Source organism: Prionailurus bengalensis, chromosome X, assembly GCF_016509475.1.
Source record: "Prionailurus bengalensis isolate Pbe53 chromosome X, Fcat_Pben_1.1_paternal_pri, whole genome shotgun sequence".
Lineage (NCBI taxonomy): Eukaryota > Metazoa > Chordata > Mammalia > Carnivora > Felidae > Prionailurus > Prionailurus bengalensis.
The window spans coordinates 83,962,173-83,988,719 of NC_057361.1; the positions used below are offsets into that span (position 1 = coordinate 83,962,173).

The 26,547-nt window shown below is 37.5% G+C and overlaps 1 long non-coding RNA gene and 1 other non-coding gene across 2 annotated transcripts in view; one reads left to right on the forward strand and one right to left on the reverse strand.

Annotated features, from left to right (window-relative positions):
- Positions 1-16,753, forward strand: part of LOC122477801 — a 44,772-nt gene extending 28,019 nt beyond the window's left edge. The window contains exons 3-4 of the long non-coding RNA XR_006295765.1: positions 9,163-9,251; positions 16,185-16,753. This is a non-coding gene — a long non-coding RNA (uncharacterized LOC122477801). The remainder of the gene's footprint in view (positions 1-9,162; positions 9,252-16,184) is intronic.
- Positions 10,338-10,410, reverse strand: TRNAK-CUU. Its single transcript has one exon. It is a non-coding gene; the product is annotated as a tRNA-Lys (tRNA).
- Positions 16,754-26,547: the final 9,794 nt, after the last annotated feature.

The following is a 26,547-nucleotide window of genomic DNA, read 5'->3' on the forward strand; positions in this document are numbered from 1 at the left end:
TGCTGAATTCATGTATCAGTTCTAGCAGTTTTGGTGTAATCATTTGGGTTTTCCACGTGGAGTATCATGTCATCTGCGAAGAGTGAGTGTTTGACCTCCTCCTGGCTGATTTGGATGCCTTTTATTTCTTTGTGTTTTCTGATTGCAGAAGCTAACACTTCCAATACTATGTTGAGTAACAGTGGTGAGAGTGGACATCCCTGTCTTGTTCCTGACATTAGGGGGAAAGCTTCATGTATTTTTTTTTAAATGTTTATTTATTTATTTATTTATGAGAGATAGAGTGAGAGCAAGAGCAGGGGAGGGAAAGAGACAGGGAGACAGAGAATCCCAAGCAGACGCTGTGCTGCCAGTGCAGAGCTCAATGTGGTGCTCGAACCCACAAACTGTGAGATCATGACCTGAGCTGAAATTAAGAGTTTGACCCTTAACCAACTGAGCCACCCAGGCCCCCATATTTCCATGTAATTTTAATTTCATCTTTGATTTCCTGGTCAATCCTTTCTTTCTTTAGTAAGATGTCTCTCACCTTCATATATTCGTGGTGTTTGCAATTTTTTTTCTTGTGGTTGCATTCTAGTTTCATAGCATTGTAGTTGGAAATTATGCATGGTATGATCTCAATCTTTTTGTGTTTGTTGAGGCCTGAGTTTTGACCTGTATCTGATATATTCTGGAGAATGTCCCATGTGCACTCAGAAAGAATGTGTATTCTGTTGCTGTATGATGAAATGTTCTGAATATATCTGGTAAGTCCATCTGGGCCAGTGTGTCATTGAAACCCATTGTTTTCTTGTTGATTTTCTACTTAGATGATCTGTCCATTGCTGAAAGTGGGGATAAAAGTCCACTACTATTACTGTATTGTTCACAATGGGTTTCTTTATCTTTGTTATTAATTGTTTTATATATTTGTGTGCTTCAAGTTGTGGGCATAAATGTTTACAACTGTTAGATCTTCTTGATGGATAGACTCCTTCATTATAATATAGTGCCCTTCTTCATCTTTTGTTACAGTCTTTAGTTTAAATTCTAGTTTGATGTAATTATGGCTATTCTGGCTTACTTTTGATGTCCTTTAGCATGGTAAATGGTTCTTCATCCCCTCACTTTCAATCTGCATGTGTCTTTATGTCTAAAATGAATCTTTTTTGTAGGCAACATATAGAAAGTTCTTTTTTTTTTATCCATCTTGATATCCTATGCCTTTTGATTGGAGCATTTAATCCATTTTACAGTCAAAGTGATTATTAGTAGATATGAATTTAATTCCATTGCATTACCTGTTAAGTTGTTATTTCTGGAGATTTTCTCTGTTTCTTTCTAGTTTTTGTCACTTTTGGTCTCTCCTTTCTACTCAGAGTCCCCTTTAATACTTCTTGCAATGTTGGTTTAATGGTCATGAGTTCCTTTAGTTTGTTTGCCTGGGAAACTCTTTCTCTTTTCTTCTAATCTTAATGACAGCCTTGCTGGTTTGAAGTATTCTTGGCTACATATTTTTCCCATTCAGCATGTTGAATATATCTTGCCATTCCTTTCTTGGTTACTAAGTTTCTGTGGATTCTGCTAACCTGATTTGTCTTCCCTTGTAAGTCAAGGATTTCTTTCCACTTTGTCTTCCCTTGTAAGTGAAGGATTTCTTTTCACTTGCTGCTTTTAAGACTTTTTCCTTATCTCTGTATTTGGAAAATTTTACTACAATATGTCTTGGTTGCCTGACTTTTGTTGATTTTGATGTGTGGTCTCTGTGCATCCTGCATTTGGTTATCTGGTTCCTTCCCCCAATTAGGGAAGTTTTCAGGTATAATTTGCTGAAATAAACCTTCTGCCCCCTTTACCCTCTCTTCTTATTCTGGGACTCCTATGATATAAATGCTATTACACCTTATGGAATAACTGAGTTCCTTAAGTCTACGTTATGATCCAATATGTTTCTTTCTCTCTCCTTTTCAGCTTCACTATTTTCCATCATTTTATCTTCTATATATCTATCACTTATGTGCTTTTCTGCTTTTTCCATCCTTGTGGTCATTACATACAACTGGTTTCACATGGTGGTTATACCATTTTTTATTTCAACCTGGCTAGTTTTTAGGTCTTTTGTCTTGGTGGTAAAGGACTCCCTGCTGACTTCTATGGTTTTCTCAAGCCTGGACAGTATCCTTATGATTGTTGTTTTAAATTCTAGATCAGGCATATTACTTATATTTGTTTCAATTAGATCCCTGGCTGTGATCTTTTCTCGTTCTTTCTTTTGGGATTAATTTTTCCATCTTGGCATTTTGTCATGTCTCTGTCTTCTGTGTGTTAGGAAATCTTGCTATGTTTACTGCTCCTGACAGTAGTGACTTTATGAAGACGTGGTCTTATACTATCTAGGATCTGGTGCTTCAGGAAGTGTTTCTGGTGTATGTTGTATGCACTCTGCTTGTGTGTTTTGGGTGCTCTTTCCCTGAGGTTAATCCCCTTCAGAGTTTCTCCTTGTCTGCAGTGGGGAGTGTTTTCACCTTGTCCAGAGAGAGGAGAGTTTTAACTAGATGTGCTCTGGTCTGCTTGTTAAAAGAGACCAGATCCTATTTCCACTAGAGGTGAAGCTTGATAGCACTCTATGGTCAGTAGGTTTGGTGTGTGCAGGTGTTTGTGCTGGTCTTCTAGGGGAGGAGCCTGCTACCACCGTAGTTCTTGGGCACACTTGTACTAGTAAAGAAGCACCTGCAGAGCACGGGGGGGGGGGGGCAGGGCTTGGTGTAGGTGGTGAGGCCTTCAGTGTTTGTGGTGTTCTGCTCACTGAAGTCAGTCCGTGGTGATGGGTGGGGGAGAGGGGGAGAAAAATAATGGTGCCAGCTATCTCCTTCATCCCCAGAGAGGGGAGTTCACACCACTTCTTCCCAGAAACCCTCACAGAATAGTGAACAATCTCCATTTGTGTGTCCCAGACATCCCACAGATCCATACCTTCACCTTGTCTGTGTCCAGGCCATATGCCTCCCTGGTGGTGCAGTGTTCTTGTTTTTTATCTTAGACATGCAGCTGAGTTTCAAAAATCCAAACTTTAAGGACTGATGGGCCGTGGACCCAAGCTGGTCTTCTGGGGGAGGGTCTTGCTTCATTGGGGCGGGTGCCATTTGTTCAGAAGGGCAGTCACACTAAGGTTCAGGAGCTTCGAGTTCAGAGTAGAGTGTAGCAAAAAGCTGGCAACCATGTTAGGTGCCCTCAGCAGGTGTCTTTACCCCTCTGCTAAGAAATGAGGCAGCGATAGTTCCTGTTGAATCTTTTGTCCCCTGAGGGGTAATGCTACCTCCCTCAGAGGCTCTCCAATAATAAAAAACTTTCTATTCCAGTGCATCCCAGGGTATCCTCAGATTGCACACTCTTCTTCTGGTCCTCTGCCCTCGTTCTCCACAGAAGCACTGCTGCATCCACTAGGCTCCATACCAACCATGGTGCAGACATCTAGAACTCCAGTTTTCGAGCTCTACTGGTTGTAAAAACTCAAGATAATCATCCCCTCTTATTTTCCCAATGGTTTTGGGGAAGTGTTTTTCTTGTGCGATCCCCTGTGTGCTGCTCTCTCTCTCTCTCTCTCTCTCACATTTCTCTGTGATGAGGGCCTTCTCCCCTCCGCAGCACCAATGATCCTTTTCTCCCCCAAATCACATCTCTGCACCTCCTTCCTTCCAGGATGTGGGACCTCTTGTCTCCTTCTAGTTATGTAGTTTGTTCTCTCAGTCCTCAGATCAATTTCTTGGTTGTTCAGAATGATTTGATATTTATCTGGCTGAGTTGAAGGGATGAGGCAAGCATAGGACCCCCTTGCTACTCTGCCATTTTAAACTAAACTCATAGAGCATTTTTTCATATGCCTACTTTACATCTGTATATCTTCTTTGGTGAGGTGTCTGTTAAGGTCTTTGGCACATTTTTTAATTGGGTTGCTTGTTTTCTTATTGTTAAATTTATTGTTAAAAGAGTTCCTTTTGTATTTTTGATAATAGTTCTTTATTAGATATGTCTTCTACAAATATTTTTTTCCCAGTCCATGTCTTGTCTTTTCATCCTCTTGATGCTGTTTTTCTTAGAGCAGAAGATTTTTATTTTAATGAAATCAGCTTATCAATTATTTCTTTCATGGATCATGCTTTTGGTGTTGTATCTAAACAGTTATATCCAAGGTCATCTTGATTTTTTCCTGTGTCACCTTCTTTTCATTTAGGTTTATCATCCACCTAAAGTTATTTTTTGTGAGGGGTCTTCTCAAAGAACCAGCTTTTTGTTTCATCGATTTTCTGTATTGATTTCTTGGTTTTAATTTCATGGATTTCTGCTCTAAACTTTATTATTTCTTTTCTTTCACTTTGGATTTAATTTGCTCTTCTTTTTTCTATTTTTTTTTTTTTAGAGAGATTACACAAGCAGGTGAGAGGGACAGAGCGAGAGAGGGAGAGAGAGAGAGAGAGAGAGATTGAGAATCCTAAGCAGGCTCCACACTCAGTGCTGGGTTTGACATGGGGCTCAATCCCACAACCCTGGGATTGTGACCGGAGCTGAAACCAAGTGTCGGGTTCTCAACTGACTGAGCGACCCAGGTGCCCTTATTTTTTTCTAATTTTCTAAGGCAGAAGCTTATATTATTGATTTTGGATCTTTCTTCTTTCTAATATATTCATTAGCTGCTATATATTTCTTTCTAAGCACTGATTTCATTGCATCCTACAAATCCTGGTAAGTTGTAATGTTTGTTTAGTTTTTAAATATTTAAAAATGTCTCTCGGAGCACCTGGGTGGCTCAGTTGGTTAAGCGACCGACTTCGGCTCAGGTCATGATCTCGCAGCTCGTGAGTTCGAGCCCCGTGTCGGGCTCTGTGCTGACAGCTCAGAGCCTGGAGCCTGCTTCAGATTCTGTCTCTCTCTCTCTGCCCCTCCACTGCTCATGCTCTGTGTCTCTCTGTCTCTAAATAATAAATAAACGTTAAAAATTTTAAAAAATCTCTTGAGATTTCTTTTTTGACTCATACTTTATTTATAGATGTGTCATTTAACCTCCAAGTATTGTGGTATTTTCCAGCTATCTTTCTTTATCGATTTCTCTTCAATCCCATTGTGGTCTGAGAGCAGACATTGCATGATTTCTCTCTTTTAAAATTTGTTCAGCATGTTTTATGGCCCAGAATGTGATCTGTCTTGGTGAATGTTACATGTGAGTTTAAGAAGACTGTGTACCCTGCTGTTGTTAGATGAAGTAGTCTATAGATGTCCATTATATCCAATTGATTGATGGTGCTGTTGAGTTAAACTTGTTTTACTAATTTTTTTGCTTGCTAGATATGCCAATTTTTGATAGAGGGCTGTTGAAATGTCCAACTATAATAAATTTATATATTTCTCAAAGTTTTGCAGTTTTATCAGTTTTTGCTTTATATACTTTTAAAAAATATTTTTAAGTTTACTTATTTATTTTGAGAGAGAGTGAGTGAGCAGGGGAGGAGTTGAGAGAGGGGAAGAGACAGAGAATCCCAAGCAGGCTCTGCACTGGCAGCGCCAAGCCCAGTGTAGGGCTTGAACTCATGAACTGTAAGATCATGACCTGAGCCAAAGTCAAGAGTCAGACACTCAACCGACTGAGCCACCCAGGCACCTCTGCTTTATATGTTGTGACACTATGTTGTTAGGCACATACATGTTAAGAATCATTATGTCTTCTTGGTGAACTGATCCCTTTATCATTATATGATGCCCTTTTTTTATTCATAATAACTTCCTCTACTTTGATGTGTACTATGTTTAATATTAATATAGCCATTCCTGCTTTCTTTTGATTAGTGTTAGTATGGTATGTCTTTCTCCATCCATTTACTTTTTCAATTTTTTTTATTTAAGTATAGTTGACACACAATATTATATTAGTTTCAGGTGTACAACATAGTGATTTGTCAGTTATATACATTACAAAATGCTCACCACAATAAGTGTAGTTATCATCTGTCTCCATATAGAATTATTGCAATATTATTGAGTATATTCTCTATGCTGTACTTTTCATCCCCATGACTTGCTTATTTTATAACTGGAAGTTTGTACCTCTTTATCCCTTTCACCTACTTTGCCCATCCCCCCACTCTCCTCCTATGTGGCAACTACCAGTTTGTTCTCCATGTTTATGAGTCTATTTCTATCTTTATGTTTGTTTTATTTTTGGATTCCAAGTATAAGTGAAATCATATGGTATTTGTCTTTTTCTGACTGACCTATTTCACTTAGCATAATAATTTCTGTGTCCATTCATGTTGTCATAAGTGGCAAGGTTTCATTCTTTTTTATGTCTAAGTAATATTTCATTACACACATACACACATGCAAACACATATATAGCAAATCTTTTTTATCCATTCATCTACCAGTGGACACTTAGGTTGCTTTTATATTTTGGCTTTTGTAAATAATTCTTCAATGAACATGGGGTGTCCATCCATTTACTTTTAATCTATATGTGTCATTATACTTAAACAGGGTTTCTTGTAGGTATCATATTATGTCATTATACATAAAGAGGGTTTCTTGTAGATATATTCTTGGGGCTTACTTTTTGGTCTGCTTTGATAATCTCTGTCTTTTAATTGATACATTTAGTGATTATTGATATAGTTAGATTAATATCTAGTATAGTTGGCACTGCTTTCTGTTTATTGCCCTTGTTCTCTACTTCTGTTTTTCTCCTATCCTTTTTCTGTATTTTTTAATTTTATATTTTTTTTTAATTTTTTAAAGTTTAGTTTTGAGAGAGAGCGAGAGCATGAGCATGGGAAAGGCAGAGAGAGGGAGACAGAATCTGAAGCAGGCCCTAGGCTCTGAGCTGTCAGCACAGAGACCAATGCGGAGTTCGAACTCACAACTGTGATATCATGAGCTGAGCTGAAGTCAGATGCTCAACCAAGTGAACCACCCAGGTGCCCCTGCATTTTGTAGTTTTAATTGAGAATTTTATATGACTCCATTTTCTCTTCTTTCTTGGAGTATATCAATTATAATTTTTTTAAAGATTTTATATTTTTAAAGTAACTTTTACACCCAATGTGGGGCTCAAACTCACAAGCCTGAGATCAAGAGTTGCAAGTCTACTGACTGAGCCAACTAGGCACCCCTTTCCATTACATTAAAAAAAAACAGCAAAAAAACTTTGCTTAGTGGTTGTTCTAGAAGTTGCAATATTTATATTTAATCCAAATCTACAATCCCTATATTTATATTTAATCCAAATCTACATTCCAATAACATTATACAGCTTCATGAGTAATGTAAGTACTTAATAATAACCAAATAATCCTAATTCCTCCCTCATATCCTAGTCTCATTGCTGGCATTCATTTTACTTAGGCATAAGCATATAGATAGTCAAAGACAGTATTGCTATCATTAATTTGAATAAACTTGTTAGATCAATTAAGAATAAAGAAAGAAAAGTTTTTATTTTACCTTCACTTATTCCTTTAATGATCTTCCTTTTTTACGTAGATCTGAGTTTTCTACCTATAGCATTTTCCCTGTCTCTAAAGAACTTCTAACACTTAATGCAAGGCACATCTACTGGCAACAAATTCCTTCATTTTCTATTTCTGAGGAAGTCCTTATTCAGTTTTTGAAGGATAATTTTACAAGGTACAGAATTCTAGGTTGGTAGTTAGTATCTCATATCTCTTATGGATCTAAGAAGAGTTCTTGATTTTTTTTCAGTTCATTCAGCTTTTTAACTTTTAAGAATGGAGTAGTAACTTCGAACTTCTTTTTAAAATTTTTTTTATCATTTTATTTATTTTTGAGAGACAGAGACAGAGTGGGAGTGGGGGAGGGGCAGAGAGAGAGGGAGACACAGGATCTGAAGCAGGCTCCAGGCTCTGAGCTGTCAACACAGAACCTGATGCAGGGCTCGAGCTCACAAACTGTGAAATCATGACCTGAGCCAAAGTAGGACACTTAATCGACTGAACCACCCAGGCACCCCTATCCTTTCAGTTTTTAAAAATATAAGCAAATTTAACATGTATGTTAGTTTTTACCCCTGTTCATAGGTAAAATGTGGCTTATTCTACAACAGTGCAGTCCAATAGAAATTGCTGTGGAAATGAAAATTTTCTGTATCTCTGTTGCTCAATATTAACACAGTGAATGTTAGTGAGGAACTGAGTTTATAGTGTTATTTAAATATGGTTTATTAAGTTTAAATGCCATGTGTGGCTAGTGGTTTCTGTATTGGGCAGGAGCAACTTTGAATACTTTACATACTTTTCTACACCTTGTTTTTCACCGAACAATGTATCCTGGAGATCACTTCATAGTAGTATAGAAAGGGAGCACCCACTGGTTTTTATAGCTGTATAGTACTCTAGGATGTAGGTTTACCTTAGATTATTCAACCAATACCTTATTGATTGACATCTGTCATGTGTCTAGTGTTATGCTACTATGAATTGTTCTTCAAGGGATGGTTTTATGCTTATGCTTTTTTGTCTTTTTGCATTTTTTTCTTTGGGGTAGATTCTTAGAAGAATGATTTCTGGTTCCAAGAATAAATACCTGTGTAATTTTACTAGATAGCATCAAATCCCCACCACAGAGATTTTACATTATCTCTAGCAATGCATCAGAATCCTGTTTCCTCACAGAGTATCTAAGATGAACTCTGAGGGAAGGTGAATATGATGTGAGAAATCTATGAAAACTATTTCACAAATCAGGAAAATTAGATGTTTGGACAAGGATCTTAGTCCTCCTTGTCTTTGATACTCTTGCTCTATCCTTTTTTGTCTCCTATGGTTCTAGGTCCAGGCTCCTCCAACTGACAGAGGAGGCCTTAACATGAAGCAGAAACTTCATGTTTATCTGAGAATACTAAATGGAAGATCTTCCCTTTAGTGATAAGGCAGGCAAAAAATCCAGTTAAGAAATAAATCATACTCACCTAACAAAAGGCTAGAGGAGAAAGCAAAATCTATAGGTAGTTTTATGAGGAGAAACAAGATTGACGTTGTTCTCTACTTTCTGTGAGTGAGACCTTGGAGAAGGAAGTAGGAGCCTGTTCGCAATATGCAAAAAAGGTGTCAGTTACAAGGTGCAACCGTCTTCTAGGGTTAAAATTCTGACCTCTAAACACTGTGATTTTCTGTTTAGATGCTGAATTTCTGGGACTCAGGATGAAAATTGGACTAAACTTGCTTGAAATGGAGTCCATTTGAGGTCAAGCCTCAACACCTCATAGGGTGAGCATTAACATCCATTTTGCTGCCTGTGGACCTTTCTACTTATGCAGGTATGGAGATCAAGGGAGAAAAAGTGTAGGATACAGATATTGAATTGAACTGACAGTGCCTGGCGCAAAGTAAACACCCAATACACATTAATAAATTAATGAGATGTAGATGTAGGAATAAGCAGAATAGGAAATTATGTATATGTTCTCTCAATATTTTTTATAAACATATGAATTTTAAAAAGAGAGTTGTGATCACTAAGTACTTACTGTTTAATAATCTCCTTTGAGGAAACATTTTATGTCTGATTATAAAAAATTATGCTTTTTCATTGGTAAAAATAACGTGTAGAAAATGGAGAAAGATGCCACCTAGCGATCAGAGTCAGAGTTGCAGGTGTAAAAGCCTCTTCTAGGGAACTTGGAAAAGGATGAGGTAATGGGAGAGAGTGAGGCTTGTGTATGGATTTTATTGTATAGGCAAAGCTTTCTGGAATTTTCTACACACTAGTTGTGATTCTGCTGTATTCTTTGTTGTTGATAAAGGAATTCTTATGTGCACAGTCTTTTAACCCCACTCAGTCACATAAGAGTGGGCCTTGGGCCTGGAACACATATCTATCAAGAGATAAAGAGTGCACATAGCCTGTGCTGGGTTTTTGCCTTGTGTGGGACTATCTTTCTCTGTTTCAGATTCAGTCAGTACTCCTTTGTTTTGCTTAAGATTGTTTGGCAATGGCCCTTAGGCACACCCCCACCTTTCGGTATTTGTCACATCACCAGTTAATGGTTTTGTTGTTTAAGATACATAAAGCAATATCAAAATTTGCATTAGAAATTAAAATTATTCTGTATGTTCTTTCTGTCTCCACTTTCTCCACCCACATAATACAAAGATAGTCACTGTTAGTTTATTCAAAACTATTCTCAGATTCTTTTTCTCTATATCTAATACACTAATTTTAACCACACACAGATATCTATAAACCCATGTTGATATATTCTTTGCATAATGAGACCCATATTCTATATTATTTTTTATATTTTTCTTTTTTTGACTGTCTTCATTTTTATTATTTTTTAAAGATAAGCTCTAAGCCCAACGTGGGGCTTGAACTCACAACCCTAAGATCAAGAGTCACATGCTCTACCAACTGAGCCAGCCAGGCACCCCCTACATTATATTTTTGACTTGTCTGACTGATTAAAGATGATTCTTTTTTCATCTTATTTATTTATTTGTGGTGTGTTTCTAAGTATTTGTTGGGGATTTGTATTGTTTTTTATGTGCATTCTCTCTCTTTTTTTTCTATTGAGATATAGTTGATATATAACATTATATTAGTTTCAGGTATACAAAATAATAATTCAATACCTGTATATATTACAAAATGATCACTACAATAAGTCTAGTTAGCATTGATCACCACACATAAGTACAAATTTTTTTTCTTGTGATGAGAACTTTTAATATATATTCTCTTAGCTTCCCTGAACAAAATAAAATATTGTTTTACACATTTTAACTATATAAACACACAGCTGTTTTCCAGCTTGCTTAATATATACATAATATGTCATATATATTTTACATAATATATTATACATTAAATATATCTAATATTCTATATATTTATTATACATAATTACTTATAATATAGAATATTATGCAATAACTATATACAATTAATAAATATATATGATGATATATGTTATGTAATTTAAATGAATATTATAATATGTAATGTGTTTACTATATATTAATTATTACATATGTATATAATCTAACTTTATACCTGTTTATTAAAATTACATGTTGCATATGTCCCTCCTGGTCCTTACACTCAGGGAGTATTGTGAGGAATTCAAGAAGAAAAGCTCTTCAAGATTCCAGTGCAGTATTTGGTACATCATGCATAATGCCAATGTTTGCAGCCTTCCCATTCCAGCTCTTCTGATCTTTAACAGGGAAGTTGTTTCTTAGTTTCAATAAAATTACTATATTTTAGTGAGCATTTGGGAATGTAAGAAGGGAAACATACACACACACACACAAACACATATTTTATGGGAAATTTGGTGCCATCTCTGTGATATGCAGTGTAAAGGAGCTGGGCTGAGGGAAAATTCCTCACCCCTCATATGGGAACAATTGTGCGTTTCTTCTCTGTTGATGCCCTCTTTACTCACATCAGAATTGCATGTAATCTTGAGTCTGGTACCTATTGGAAGCTCTAGGAAGAGGTGGTTGGGGGTTGGCAAGGAGCGATACTGCAGTGAGAGTCAGGAGCTCTTCCTGGGTCTCAGTACTGGAGCCATCCCAGGGTGAGTTCCTTCCTCTGCTGTGACCTGCACCATGATGCAGGTGTTCACTGAGCATCCATCACTCTTTATACCTTCAGTGGCCCAGGGGCTACAGAGGTCATGGTAATGGTTTCACAGGGTCCTCGTCCTTTAGAAGTTATAGTGAACCTTGTAGAATCTTCTTAATGTATAAAGAGAAGGAATGGCTCACTGGAGTAGTCAGAGACTCTTCAAAGAGGAGGTGAGCCTGGCACAGTGATCAGGACTTGTGGATTATGAATAGGAGAGAAGTGACAAGGAGTCCAGAGTAACTGGTGAAGTGTGGGGGCTCCCAGGTGAGCAGACAGGCCTCAGAGGTAACTGATTGGATACTCCAGGGGGCTGAGGCCATTCTGGTTTGGTATCGATTAGAGATATTAAAAGGACACATTTACTTCAATGGGATGCTACATAGCCCCCTTACACACTGAAATGACACAACTGTTGGTAAGAAGTAAAGTACATGTCTCACTAGTCCGTGGGGGCAGGAAAGAACCAGGATCACTGACAGTAGTAAAGCTGAGTTGATGTTTAGCTCCCTAAACCTTCATTAAAGCAGAAGCAGATATCAAGGGGAAGGATTTACTGTTAATGGATCCCTACGGTGTCTGGGAATAATATTCTCACTGACCCCACATTCTATAGAATCCCATCTTGTCAGCAAGTTTCTGCCTGCTTCTTCAGTGTCATTCTTTTTTTTTTTTTTTGAGAGACTTCCAGCAGGTGAGAGGGATGGGGGGCGGAGGGGTGGAGAGAGAGAGAATCTCAAACTGGCTCCACGTTCAGTGCAGAGCCCAATGCTGGCTCTATCCCACGACCCTGGGATCATGACCTGAGCTGAAATCAAGTATCAGACACTCAACTGACTGAGCCACCCAGGTGCCCCCTGCAGTCGCATTCTTAACCAGAACATTTTCTCCACCTGTTAGCTCTCTCTCCATGCTTTCATTTGTTTCATCTCTGCATCCTACCAGAGATCACTCAGTGAGACTTTTCTCCTCTTTTGTTGCCTCAACTCCTTTCATGAGTTCAGTGGGTTATATCAGAGCACAACACTGGACAAGTTTAGGCAAAATTTAGCATTTACCTTCAGTCTTTTACATGTGAAAGACACTTTGCACACTTATTTCTGCAGGGTTAAATGTGGTACCATGACCACAACTGGAATGGATTTTTTGACCAAACACCCACTTATTGTTGGGTCACTGTGTTGTGGTAGACACATAGCTCTGAATACTTTACTCAAATGTGCATTTTACTGTTGTCCATACTATCTGACCTTTTCAAATGTGTTCACACTACCTGATCTTTTTAATTGTGTTCAGTAGAATCTCTGCACAGGATTTCACCTGGTATGTGATGGTTTGTTTCTGGATTTTAATCATGTTATCTGCACATGTTGCCACATACATAATTGGCTCTATCACTTTATTCTTTTTGGGTAGTTTCAGTGTTTTATTATGTGGACCCACAATGCTCCTTTCATTTATCTCTAAATTCATATTTCTGCCAATTTACCAAAGGTTGAGATTAACAAAGATACAAAGGATGATTCCTAGTCTGTCTTGAGTCCTTTTACCTTACAGCAGAAGTATCTAATAACCAAGGAATGGATCTGATGAAATAAGATAGGTACATTTGCACAATTTGGAACATCTGGGAAGCATTGCATTCCAATAAAGATACTTTTAAGGAAAGAGAAAAGATCACTGAGGCCAAAGTAGCCAAATACCTTAAGAAGTGATATTTAGTTCTTAACCATCTATTTAAAATATGGGGGAAATGTGTACCCTTATCTCAGTATATCTGCCATTCATTCATTGATTTATACATTCATGAATAATAGGTGCCCCAAACCTATTGGTAAATACCTGCATGCTCAGCACTTTCCATTGGTGTGGTCAATAAAATCCTGCTGCCACCTACCATTTATAGTGGTATAGTCTTCAGTATTTCTTCTACATATATTTAGAACCACATCAAATAGTGTTATACTTTTTGTTTCAACCAGCAAACAAAATTTGGAAATGTCAAGAGGAAAAGGAAAATATTTAACCATACTTTGTGCTTTCTGTTGTTTTTTTGTCCTTCCATATTTTTCTAGATTTCTTCTTATATCGATGCCTTTCTGTTTCTTTTACCCATTCTTTAGGGTGTATCTGATGGTGGCAAATTATTTTAGTTTTACTTCATTTAAGAATGTCTTTTTTACTGCTATTCCACCATGAGATACCACCTCACACCTGTCAGAATGGCTAACATTAACAACTCAAGCAACAATAGATGTTGGCAAGGATGCGGAGAAAGAGGATCTCTTTTGCATTGCTGGTGGGAATGCAAGCTGGTGCAGCCACTCTGGAAAACAGTATGGAGGTTCCTCAAAAAACTAAAAATAGAACTACCCTATCACCCAGCAATTGCACTACTAGGAATTTATCCAAGGGATACAGGTGTGCTGTTTCAAAGGGACACATGCACCCCAATGTTTATAGCAGCATTATCAACAATAGCCACAGTATGGAAAGAGCCCAAATGTCCATCGATGGATGTATGGATAAAGAAGATGTGGTATATACATACAATGGAGTATTACTTGGCAATCAAAAAGAATGAAATCTTGCCATTTGCAACAACGTGGATGGAACTGGAGGGTATTATGCTAAGTGAAACTAGAGAAAGACAAATATCACATGACTTCACTCATATGAGGACTTTAAGAGACAAAAGAGATGAACATAATGGAAGGGAAACAAAAATAATATAAAAACAGGGAGGGGGGCAAAGCATAAGAGACTCATAAATATGAAGAACAAACAAAAGGTTACTGGAAGGGTTGTTTAGGAGGGGGGATGAGCTAAATGGGTAAAGGGCATTAAGGAATCTACTCCTCAAATCATTGTTGCACTATATGCTAACTAATTTGGATGTAAATTTTAAAAATTAAAATATAAATAAAATAAAATAAAATAAAATAAAATAAAATAAAATTGTGAATTGCCAAAAAAAGAATGTCTTTTTTACTGCTATTAATTTTTCAAGGATAATTCAATTGGAGATAGAATTTGAGGTTGACAGTTCCTTTATTTCAGCACTTGAAAAATGTGCCATTTCCTTCTGGGCTTCACAATTTTTCAAAGAAATATGCTGTCCTTCATACCATATACATCCTGTAAGTAATGCATTCTTTCTTTGATTCCAAGATCATTATTATTATTTGTTTTTAGTTTCTTGGGCTTTAGTAGGAATGCCTTTAGTGTTTCTCCATTTAGTAGAATGTTAGTTTTTTGTCTGAGGCATGTACACATATTTTCACATTAAGAAATTACCTACCAAATCCAATTTTATTGAGTTTTTTAAAAACATGAGTGTTGATGCTATTAAATACCTTCCCTCATATGAATGTGTCATGTAATTGTTTCCTTGGCTCTGTGAATACACTAGGTTATATTCAATAAGTTTCTTGATATTGAAACACCTTTGCATTTTTAGAATAAACTATAAGTTCATGATTGATTTTTATGTGCTAATATGGGCCATCCTGGTGAAGATGACAGTGATTGCAGAGATTTTGTTGTCCTGTGTCCAGACTAACATCCAAATCCCTAGGTTGGTTTAGGCATGCATTCCATTTTGAAGTTGAGCTGATTTTTTATACTTTTTTTCTTTTTAAATTTTTGTTCTAGTTTTATTGATATACAATTGACATACAGTACTGTATAGGTTTAAGGGTAATACAGCATAATGATTGATTTATATATATTGTGAAACAGTTACAATAATTTTAGTTAAGATCTATCATCTCAAAAAGACACACAAAAAAAGAAAAGTTTTTTCATTGTGATGAAAAGTTTTAGGATCTATTCTATTAACAACTTTCAAATATACCGTACAACGTTAACTATAGTCATCATTTTGTACATTACATCCCTACTACTTATCTATTTTTAGTTTTTTTAAGTTTATTTATTTTGACAGAGAAAAATAGAGTGAGAGAGAGAGAGAGAGCAAGAGAGTGAGAGCACACAAACAGGGGAGGGGCAGAGAGAAGGAGAGACAGAATCCCAAGCAGACTCCACACCATCAACACACAGCTCCGTGTGGGGCTCAAACCCATGAATGGTGAGATCATGACCTGAGCCGAGGTCAAGAGTCTGATGCTTAACAGACTAAGCCACCCCAGATGCCCCACTTAATCTATTTTTTTTTAATTTGTGTATAGTTGATATACAATGTAACATTAGTTTCAGGTATAGAACATAGTGATTCAAAATTGTATATATTATGCTGTACTGACCAGAAGTATAGCTACCATCTGTCACCACTACTTCCCTATCTTATAACTGGAAGTTTGTAATTTTATCCAGTTCCCCCTCCCCGTAGCCTCCATCCTTGGTAACCAAAAATCTGATCTCTTTTTCTGTAGGTTTTATTTTGTTTATTTGTTTAGATTCTGTATATAAATGAAATCATACAGTATTTGTCTTTTTGTGTCTTATTTAATTTAGGATAATGCCTTCAAGGTCCATCCATGTTATTGTTAGCTGATTTGTATTATAAGTACTCTGCACATGTATATTTTCCTTTCCTTTTACTATTTTAGTTGTACAAGGAAAATACTTCAAAGCTGTTTTAATCCACGTGTGTTGATTACCCTGGGCCCTGGTATGAAGGAGCCTGTGACTGAAGTTCTCCCTGAATCCAAGCGTTGAAGCATTTTCCCCTCTGGCTGCTGTGGGCTGAGTGCTGGGCAACCTCATGCAGCTTTTACCTTTCTCTCTCAGATGGGTCTCTGCTTGGCTAACTGGGAGGTTAAACCCATAAGCCTGCTTTCAGTTAAAGGTCAAGGTACATTTATTTGGAGAGAACAAAAAAAAGCATATTGTGAAAATACTTTTGTCTCATAACCTTCACTAAATCCTAGGAAGTAGAGAAATCATAGCACTACAGAATATAAGGTTTATTTGAGAGATATGCTTGTCCTTCCCCTAGGCATTTGTATGTCCCTGTAGCTGCTGAGTTAAGACTGTCATGTGGTAGATTCATAAATTAGTTCTGGAACCATCCTATTATCTAATTTCTTTGATTTAGGGATGTCCCCATTCTAACACTGAGCCCATTTCCTATAGGAAAGGCTGGGGATATTTAAGTTTTCTGATTACTTTTTTTAAGTTTCAAATCCAAGGCACTTTCATTGTAGATAAAAACAGAAAATACATGAAAACAAAATAAAACTCATTACAAATGTTTAAAAGTCTATTATTTATGGATAGGTACTAACAGTTGAATAAATTTGTAATTTTCATAAATTTACCATGAAAATATAGCCATGTATATTTAATAGCAATGAAATGATATCCTACTTACAACTTTGTAAACTTTTTTACAACAAACATACTATGAAGGTCAATCCATGCCATTTAATATAAGCCCGTATAATAAAAATGGTAGTAGAAACACTAATGGTCTGGTATGATAATAATGATAAGAAAAGTTAATATTATTGGTGATTTCCCCATGTCCCACACTGTTGTAAGTGCTAAATCCATACCTACTCATTTCAACCTATGACAAGGAGCTGTTGTTGCTCAAATTTACACAGCAGGGAACTGAGGCACAGTGAAGTCAGGGCTAGAAAGTCACAAAATTAAGATTTCAACAGATTTTTTGGGGCTGCTAAGCACCTACATTTAGCCAGTGTCCACTGCTCCTTTTCATTTTATAAGACTCTCAAACTTACTGTTGACAGGGTACAGCAAAAGAAAACTAATTAAGGTCCTATGTTTTTTTTTTTTTCAGTTAACTAGGAAAACATTTAAAATATTGATCATTAGTGTGGCTTGGAATTTGGAAAATGGTATCGTCTTATACCATGGAAAATCCTCCTCCAGTATCTTGTCTCCTTTCCTCGGACCGAGGGATATTCTGATTCTAAAGTGAATGGCTTACCTGTGGTTGGGGCAGAAAATACTTATGTTTTTCAGCCGTTTCAATATTTTGTGTAATTGCAAGAGCAATGGGTGTTTATTACAATTAAAAGTAGATGACATGGAAAGGGAAATCATAATACCTCAAAGTCCACTGCTTGAAGTAAAGCCCTTTTTTTTTTTCAAATTTTTATCTAAATTCCAGTTAGTTAACATACAGCACAATACTGGTTTTAGGATTAGAATTCAGTAATTCATCACATACATATATCACCCATTGCTCATCATAACAAATGCCCTCCTAAGTGCCCATCACTCATCTAGCCCATACCCCACCTCACTCCCTCCATGAGCCCTCAGTTTGTTCTCTAACTTTAAGAATTTCTCATGGTTTGTTTCCCTTTCTCTTTTTTTCCCCTTCCCATGTTATCATCTGTTTCTTAAATTCCACATATGAGTGAATACAAAGTACACTCTAGCTCCATCCACATCATTTCAAATGGCAAGATTTCATGCTTTTTGATGGCTGAGTAATATTCCATTATATATATTTCTTTCATAAGTGTTTCTTTCATAACATTTCTTTCATAAGTGTTCTATAGTTTTCAGAGTACAGGTCTTTTACATCTTTGGTTAGGTTTATTCCTAGATATCTTATTGTTTTTGATGCAATTGCAAATGGGATTGATTACTTGATTTCTTTGCTGCTTGGTTATTTTGTAATTGCAACAGATTTCTGCATATTGATTTTGAATTCTGTGACTTTGCTGAATTCATGTATTAGTTCTAGGAAATTTTTTGCTTGAGTCTTTTGGGTTTTCTATATAGAGTATTGTGTCATTTACAAATAGTGGAAGCTTAACTTCTTCCTTTCCAATTTGGACGCCTTTTATCTTTTTTTGCTGTCTGATTTTTGAGGCTAAGACTTCCAGTGCTATGTCAAATAGTAATGATGAGAGTGGACATCTTTGTCTTGTTCCTGACCATTGGGGAAAGGCTTTCTTTCCCAAAATTTATTCCACAGACTAATCATAAAAATAACAGAGTATGCCTGCACTCTTCAACACCATCAGGTCATGAAAACAATCTGGTACTTCCTCAAAATGTTCCCCATAGAGTTACCATGTGACCCAGATATTCCACTCCTAGGTACACAGCCAGGAGAAATACCAACATATGTCAACATAAAAAGTTGTACATGAATGTACATAGCATCATTCATAAAGTCAAAAGTGGAAACAACTCAAATGTCCATCAGTTAATACATGGATAAATTGTCATATAATATAAATTGTCATATAATATTTGGCAATTAAAAGGAATGATGTAGGAATGAATACATACCACAATATGGATGAACCTTGAAAATGTTAAGCCTAGTGAAAGAAGTCTAATATGTAAAAGACCACATGTTATATGGTTCCTTTTACATGAAGTGTCCAGAGAGAACCATTCTGTTCTTTACATTCTGACTTGCTGAAAGCTCTTTCTGGTGGATTTGGGTAACAGCCCCACCCACTTTCCTGACCCATAATGTTCAAGCTGCAGTTCAGGTTTTTGTCACTAGATGACACCAACTTACCAGCATCATCAAAGTTCTCTACTGAGAATGGTCTGCAAAGAGAAAAAAAAAAAATCTCTGGAACACCCTGGCTTTGAACATATAAAGAATGGTTCTAATCCTGTCTGATGAAATTGATAGGTATAAAATAAGATTGTGAAAATATGTAGTCTTGTGTCTGCAGATGATAAAACACCAGGTGACACTAGCACACATTGGCAGTCTGGCCTGTGTGCAAGCTCAGTACAAGTCAGAACAGAAGGGCTGTGACTGACAGAGAATGAGCATCAGAATGAAGAGTGGGCAGCAGTGCCCTGTGTTATGGAAAAAGGATGACAAACCAGGTGGGAGAAGATCTGGGCAGCCTGCTCAACAATGGAGCAATGGAGGGTGAGCACCTTGTTCTCTAGTAGGGACCCTCTGTACAGTCCACACTGTACATCAGCAGATAGTGATGTGGAAGAGACAGATCAATGAACAAGTTGAAGTTTGGGGTCTGCAGTGAATGGATTTGCTTTAATATACATGTGAATTTTATAAGTAGAATTGAAATCATAGTAAACACAACCATTTCATATTTTTTACTGTATGTAAAATGTACTCATTTTAATTAATAAAAATAAATGTGATGTCTTTGGAAGTCATATCCAGGATGACAGCTCTGAGAGTGAGACCAGGGGGCTCCACAAAGGGGAGGGAGGATGGAGGTTGGGAGCTTGACTTCATGGGATCAGCCATATTTCTGGATTTTCACCTACCTGGAACACTCTGTCTGTATCCATCACTTTTCTAGGATATAAAAAAAAATAGATTTTCTGGAATATCCATACCTGAGATTGGAGATCCATCTCCAGTCTGAGTAGAAAGGAAAGCCACAACTGTGAGAGTATATGGAGGTGATAGAGCTAGAGGGGATATAGAAACATACACACACACAGAATAAATTCATTTTTTAAGTTTATTTATTTATTTTGAGAGATAAAGCATGTGAGTAGGGGAGAGGCAGAGAGAGAGGGAGAAAAAGAATCCCAAACAGCCTCCATGCTCAGACCAACTCTGGACTCCACCTCACAACTGTGAGATCACGAACTGAGCCAATATCAACAGTTGGATCCTTAATGAACTGAGCCATCCAGGCACCCTACAATTCAATTTTTTAAGAGGAAATTGAATGGTTTAATTTGTGGAGTCAACAGTTGTTTGTTCTTGATTACAGCATTCAACAGGTAAATCACATTCACATCTTGGTACATAAGTGGTACCCTGCCACTTCCTTGAGACAGTTGATCCAGATAGAATTATTCCTGGCCAACACTTACCTATGTGTCTGCCAGAAATTTCCCTCTGTCCCTTGAATAGACATGTAAACTCTCTCTTATCAAGAATTCGTCGGGGCGCCTGGGTGGTGCAGTCGGTGAAGCGTCCGACTTCAGCCAGGTCACGATCTTGCGGTCCGTGAGTTCCAGCCCCGCGTCGGGCTCTGGGCTGATGGCTCAGAGCCTGGAGCCTGCTTCCGATTCTGTGTCTCCCTCTCTCTCTGCCCCTCCCCCGTTCATGCTCTGTCTCTCTCTGTCCCAAAAATAAATAAACGTTGAAAAAAAAGTTTTTAAAAAAGAATTTCTGGTAAATGTATTTTCTTCAATTCAATAGCCATATACAGTAGAGCACCACGGATTTGTCAATGGATTTGATATGTTATGAACCCCAGATCAAGATTTCACATTATTTAACCTTGTCTTTTATGATCCAAAGGGAAGTTTAGAATCCAGCAGGGTCTCAGTGTCACCAATTTTCACTGAAGAGTTATTAAGCCATGGAAAGGGTTTGCTAATTTTATGCTGGCTCTGGGTATTTACTTTGAACACAGTTTATTTGAATAAGGTTTTGAACATTTGCTCTGTATGTCATTTTGTAGGCTTAAAATAAAAAAAAACACAGGAGTTTAAATTTGCTCATCTAGGGTTTACATTTTTGGTAATGAAAATGCATTATTTGAGTAAAGAAAGCTATAAAACCCTAACCAAAAATTAAAAGTAAAATACAGGGTATTGGATCCCAAGAAAACAAGAGTTTCCTCTGGCAGAAATCAGGCTGACTGCACATAATAATTAGGTATAATTGACAATGCCTTTTCCACAGATTTTTTTTGCCAAGTTTGTATATTTTCAGTAGCTTAAGTTTTCCCCTTTTCTCTGATTTTCATTACTACCATCACTATGAGGAAAATTTAAAACATCTCAAAAACAGCTATTTCCAAGTAACACTATTCCAAGTAACAGCTATTTCCCAGCACACACTCCTTATATTTCCTCTGGTTTCAAATATGAAAGAGATCTCAGCTCAGACAAGAAGGATCTTTGCCATACAGCCACCAGCTCATGCATCCTCCTCTTTATTCTGAAAGGCTCCAGTTTACATGAAAATTACAAGGTAAATATTTCTCCAAGTTTCTAATATAACTAATCACTCCTTTTCTTCAAAAATAGAGGTCTATGATTCCTTTTTGAACATGCCTTCAAAGTGGAGGTCTTTGGTCATGAGCTCCTCTTCAACATTATCTAGTGCCTGCTGGTGATGTGCCAGTTCTATAGGTTCCTACTCTGTCTTGAAAGCTTTGTTGTTGTCTGTGGGCATGTTCTTGGTGGCTCTAGTTTTCTGCTGCTGAGTCAAATGTGATTGGCCAGCAGCAGCATCTTGGCCCAAAATCAGAGTAAATGCTCTGAAGCCCAAATACATTGGGGAAATACCAGGATGCAGAACTAATCCAGAATGCATCTAATGAAAATAGCTTGATTCATTGCTGTAGTCTAGATTTAAAATGATGGGTCAGTGAAAAAGAGATCTTGCCTTGTGATAGAGCCTGAAAATATAATGCTGATCCATTAACCAATAAGAATCATAGGGAGGGCATTTGGTTCATTGTGTCTATGAGGATACTGGGATGAGACCTTCATTTTACTTTTTTTTTAAATAATCCATTCTCATGTTGTTGAAGTAATATTTTCTGTATTGTTAATTGTAAAAAAATATTGTGCCTATTATTTGATTGTAATGTTCTCTGAAAGCATGTTGAGGTTCTAACTCCAGGTACCTATGAATGGGGCTTTATTCAGAAATAGGGTCTTTGCAAACACAATCAAATTAAGATAAGGTCGTTAGAGTGGCTCCTAATCTATATAATTTATGGCATTATAAGAAGGTGAAAATGCCACTGAAGGCAAGGACACTAAGGGAAAACATGTGATTGACAGAGGCAGAGACTAATGTTGCTGCAAGCAGTGAACACCAAGGACTGATGGTCACCACCAGAGGCCAGGAAGAACAAGGAGGATTCTTCCTAGTGTCTTAAGGTACAAGGCCCTACTGACACCTTGGTTTCAGACTTTCAGAATCCAAAACTATGAGAAACTCAATTTCTGTTATGTAAAGCTACTAGTTTGTGTATTTTATTATAACAGTCCATGGAAACTAATATAGTACTTTAGTTTTGTTTCTTTCTCTTAGATTTGTTGCACTGGTGTGATTAACAATAAGGTGGTATCTTATGATGTGAGCAGCAGTAGCACGTGCTGGTTAGATGATTTTACACAGGAGCCACACTTTGTGTTCAAATATAAGCCTTGAAATGTCCTAACCCTGTCCTTGCTGTGCCTCAGTTTCCTGATATTGAAACTGTTCCTTCTCATAAGTTGTGGTGAGGATTAATGAGTAAGGATAGATTTAGCCCTCACATCAGTATTGGGCAGGGTGTTTGGGTGGCTCAGTACATTAAGTGTCTGACTCTTGATTTTGGCTTGGGTCATGATCCTAGTTGCTCAGCATGGAGCCTCCTTGAGATTCTCTCTCTCTCTCTCTCTCTCTCTCTCTCTCTCTCTGCCTCCCTCTGCCCCTCTCCTCAGCTCTCTGTCTCTAAAAAAACAGTATTGGGCAACAATAAATATTAATCATGTTACTATTAATATCATGACAGAATGGACCATTAATTTTCAACTGCCATTTGTATTATGTGCATTTATATTATATGGTTTGCATCGACTTTCACAATATAATATTTATCATAAAAAGCAGCTTACAAAGCTGAAAGTAGATTTTATCATTTCTTTTCTTAAATATAGTTACATTTTCAAAGTAAAATTTCTGAAAAAATATATGCAAATGGAAACAGTGCTTATCCCTGAGTAAAAGACTTTTAAGGGTTTCCAATGATTTTTTTCCTGCCCTGTATTTTCCATTTCTCTTTACAACAAAAGTACATGGGTTTAGAAGTGAAAAAAGAACAAGAAAAAATAAATATCCTCCACCATTCCTGTAGGATAGTGAGTCTGCATCAGATGCAGAATATCCCTAAAGAAAGGATATAAGGTAATAAGGTGGTTACAATATTAATGTTAGAATCTACTCATGACAACCCTACTTGGGTGGCTCAGGGTCAATACAGATACTCAGGGAAAGTGAAAGCAAGTCCCACAAATAAATATTACATTAAGAAAACCTCTGGTATCTCTACTTCCCAGGAATTAGTGAAGGTCATGAGGGGAAAACACTTTTCTCTTGTTTCCAAATAAAGCCCTTTGAACCGAAAGCAGTCTCATGGGTTTAACCTTCCAGTTAGCCAAACAGGGAACCCGCAAGGGAGGCAAAGAGGGAGACTGCAGGACACTGCCCAGAGCTTAGCCCCAGAGCTTCCAGAGGGCAGATGCTTCAACAGTGAGATTCAAGGGGAACTTCAGTCACAGGCTCCCTCAGCCCAGGGCCCAGGGCAACCAACACATGGGAATTAAAACAGGTTTGAAGCACCTTCCTTGTGCAACTAAAATAGTAAAATGAAAGGAAAAATATATATATATGCCCAGCACATACCATACAAAGAAGTTCAAGTTTAAAACCAGATGCATGCCTTACCCATCCTAGGGATTTGAGTGTTAGTCTGGACACTGGAAAATGAACTCCCTGTAATTACTGTTATCTTTCACCAGTTTGGCTCAGATTAGGTTCTGGAGGTATAGGTCCAGATGAATAACAGTGTGAATGAAAGCCAGAAAATTAGGCCTGGGGGAAAGGAAGATGTTTCATGTTCAGGATGTACCTGACAATAATTTATTATGACTGGAGCCTGGGAACTAACTGTAAGACATAACATAGCTGATTAATAACATGACTGAAAACAGTATCACATCTGCTGATTCTGTTAGTGCTCCTAAAGCATGTAAAGTGAGAAAATGGGCATGTCCATGTCAGAAGCTCTGAAAGAGAGTACACATGGCAAGGAGAAATAAATGACAGATCATCTGTTGAGATGTGAATGTGGATATGTTTTCCTTATGTTTCTTCTTTCCTCCTTTCCAGTAGGTAGTCAGGTATCTCTGAAAAAAAAAAACAAATACGTATAAAACATAGTTTATGTCTTACATATACCTACATCTTTATCTCATGTTTATTAAATGTAAATTAGATGTCAGCTGTAACTGTCAGTCCAATTCTATATCTATATCCATATCTTCCCTGTCTTGATAGTGAGACTGGATAACTGGAAATTTCCATAGGCAGCACGGTGGATGTTAGTGCCCATCCCATGGTGTGCTGAGGTTTGACCTCAAATGGACTCCATTCCAAGCAAATTTTATCAAAGCTTAACACTGTGTCTTGGAAACCCAGTATCTCAACAGGAAATAATTTGGTTGAGGAGGGAGGTAGTACCTGGGAAACTGGCATTGAGAGGCTACAGTCTTCTCCTATGGAGACTCACACCCAGATGGAGAGTGAAGGATGAGGTAACACTTGTGTGGTTTCAGTCCTAGACCTCTCATGAGTGCAAACACTTGTGTGGTTTCAGTCCTAGATCTCTCATGGGTGCAAACTAGAGGTTTTACTTTCTCTTTAGTCCATGGCCAGGTTGTGTGGTAGATTTCAGAAATTAGTTTGTGTCTGCCTTATCCCTAGGATGGTGGCCCCTCCCATTCAGCCCTATGGGGGGAGGGTCCATCTGAGGTGACATGGAGTTTCCACTTCATTTAAGACCTTGTCTCCTAGTTGTGGGACCAGATCCACAGGAGGAAGAGGAGAGATAGAGTTCTCAAAGACTGGAGCATAAGACTGGAGCCCTGATATCAACATCTAAATCTCCTGACTTGGTGACACAGTTTTCATATGTCTCTCACGATATAACAAAGAGAAACTTAACATGTCTGACTTCCTATTCCTTCTATTTCCCTTGCTGCTGTGACCTATAGGTTAGAAATTTCTGCTTAGCCCTGCATGTAGGCATGTTAGTAATTGAAGGAATTTTGCTTGCAGCTAAGATTCACAAAAACCACTCTTTATTCAAAACCTACCTCACCCAAGGAGATAAGTAAGTAGCAAGAGTAGTAATCATCTCAATTCCTCAAGATTGTGGAATTATCTTAACTCGGGGGGAGTTGAAACCATGTTTCATAGGGTTAATGAGGCTGAAACTCGCACAAAATTTAAAGCTTGTGTATCAGGGAACCATTTCTCTGTAATCAGCTATTGTGTCTTCTTAGACTCCACTAACAAACGCATTAGCTGTGTCTACAGAAGCCTGGACTCAATGTCAACTGATATGGCTCCAGCCTAGGAACAAGCAGGACTGAATTCTTTACCAGAGATAAAAAGGCCAAGACACTATCAAGTTTATACTGGCTCTCAAAGCATGTCCACAGCTCCTTCATCTTGTCCTAAGATAACCTTCTGATGCCAGGGTCTGAATTTTGCCTCATTTTGATGTTAAGTCTCCATTAAGAAGTGAAAATTGGATATATGTTACATATATGTTTGCTTGATGCACATGCTCCATATTTCCTCATGAATAGTCATTTTTCCTCATCCTTCCCATCAAAATATATGTAATCTCAACTCCTGTGATTATAAAATACTGATTCTCATCCCTTTGTGGAGGCTGGCTTGAGGCTTGTCTTCCCATCTCTTCATTTGTCTGCCTCTCAAATAAACTCTTCCCTGCTGCATACCTGATGTCTCAGTGATTGGCTTTCCTGTGCTTTAGGTATACAGACATGGGTTTGGTTACAACATAGTCACCTCCACAACTGTTCCACTTATGCCTGACACACCAGTATAACTCACCTCTTTCTCCTGTCTACAGAAGTACACCGAGTGAAATTCCTCAATAAACCAGTGGTGAAGGAAATTTTTCCAGCTATAACTAACAACCCAGAAACAATCAGGGAGTGAAATAACAAAAACTCAATAAGCTGTGTAAACTGTAAATATCTAGTTGGATTTTTAAAATGATTCATTATTATGGAAGCATCCCATCAAAGAAATAGAAAGGTGGTCTTAGGAGATACACAAGAGGGAAAGTTTTTATAGAAGGAAGTTTCAGCAGGAAAGAGTTACAGTTGGAATCTGAAAGGAGTCTACTAGAGAAACATGAGGTACTGATGTTTTAATGAAGTCAAGGGGAATTTTCTAGCAAAACTCCTTCTGGCTCAGGGAAGATC